Source organism: Pinus tabuliformis, chromosome X (genome assembly GCF_031772625.1).
Source record: "Pinus tabuliformis cultivar Carrire ecotype Pingquan chromosome X, CPIR1, whole genome shotgun sequence".
NCBI lineage: Eukaryota > Viridiplantae > Streptophyta > Pinopsida > Pinales > Pinaceae > Pinus > Pinus tabuliformis.
The window spans coordinates 271,592,683-271,594,711 of record NC_142308.1 but is presented as its reverse complement, the minus strand read 5'-3'; positions in this window follow the sequence as shown (position 1 = coordinate 271,594,711).

Here is a 2,029-nt window from a genome sequence, read left to right as displayed (position 1 = left end):
TCTTTCTCACACCACATTTTTTCTTTGAACTTAGAAGTAACAATATTTTTAATGTTATTAATGTTTTGCAATGCAACATTCTTGTCGATCTCCCAATGGTTTAACCAGGCCCTGGTGTCTTTATACCAACCTCGTTTGAGCCTTAGGTGGTTTTGGCTAGAATTTAAAGCTAACTTAGGAAGTCTATGGTCTCCTGTGTTATTGAGTTTGTGCTTGTACAACAGAAGCCTAGTCATAGCTAGGCTCTCGATAGGGGAAAGACCCACTTCTATAAGAAGAATAGGATAGGGTGTGTTGCTTTTAATTTTGAGGTTATACGTTATAAAACGCTTCTCAATCTTTCTCCGGGATTCTCTAGAGATGTACAACCCCAAACCTCACATCCATATAAGATAACCGGAGTGACTAAAGTTTCAAAGAGGAACTTCTTTCTATCCCACATTATGAGGTTTGTCGTTTTACAATTATTTTCAAGACCAAAATAAGCTTTCCATACCCCATTAATCCATTTCTCAATGCTATAGTTCCAATTGAGCTTGTGATGAATATCAATTCCTAGGTACTTGTAGGAAGACACTTCCTCCAAGTTACTATTGTCATACATAAAATTAGCGTAAGTGTCCTTCTTGGATTTGATAATCATAACTTTTGTTTTGTCAATGTTAACAATCATACCCATGGTAGAGCAGAAATCCTTAAGAAGTATAAGTTGCTTATCAAGATCAGATGGGCACCTTGTGAGAAGAACAATATCATCAGCATAGAGAAGAAGGATGATGACTATCCCAGCTAAGATCATGCGAGAACATCCTGCTTCCTCTAAACAACCCTCTCGATTGTCGATGTAAATGCCAAATAGGGTAGGGAGAGAGGGGGAAACCTTGTTTAACTCTGATATTACACTTAATATCTTTCGACCACCCCTCTTTGCTCTTTAACTTGGCAATTACATTCTCATATAACCTTATAATGGCAGCTCTCAACTCAAAAGGAGCCTTTAGCTCTTCTAATCTGTTCCAAAGGTTGTTTCTAGGAACCGTATCAAAAGCATTTCTAAAGTCCACAAAGCAACAAAAGAGATTGGATTTATCATTGCGGCATTCCGCCACAATGATCCTAAGCGTAACGAGATGGTCTGTTGTTGAGTGTTGCTTTCTAAAACCCGCTTGGCCTTTAGCCCTCTTACCTTCACTTTCAATCCATATGCTCAACTTCCTTTCCAAAATAATACAATATAACTTGGCTAGGAGAGGGCTAATCATAATTGTCCGATAATTAGAGGGGTTATTTGTATCCCCACTTTTAAAAATAGGGATAATGAGGCTTTGAGTCCATGGTTTAGGGAACCCTTTCTTGACCGCTTGATTGAAAAGCTTGTGAATGTGGGGGATGAGGACAGGACCTCCAATTTTGACGATTTCCGCATGGTAACCTTCAATGTCCTTAGCTTTCCCATTAGCCAAGCGATTAACCCCAAAATCAATGTCTTCTAATGAGAAAACTTCTTTGGTTGTGAGTGGGGTTTCAATGTTATCCATGACATTTGGAGATTCATAAAGCTTTTTAAGATAGGAATTCCAGTCGTGTAAAGCAATTTTATTTTGTGTTGAATTTTTCATACTTGAAAATATATGAGCAGATATGTATTAGAAAGATATAAGGAATGTGTGCACCTAATATCAGCAAGCCAAACCGCAGACGCACGTGCCCCGAATTTTTTTCTATTACCGCAGAGAGATCGTGAATTATTACCGTAGAGAGATCATAAATTATGACCGCAGAGATCGTAAATATATCACCCTAAATTATTACCACAGAGAGATCGTAAATACATCACCTTAAATAATAATAAAAACCATTAATGGTAATTAATAATAAAGTATTAATAACTACCTAACTAAATTTAGCAATAAATAATTAATATTAATTTAAGATTTTATTTTTTTATTAATCTACTCATTAATAATAATTATCAATAATTTATAATTAATTATTTAATAACTTGTAATAAATAAAGAATTATTAACAT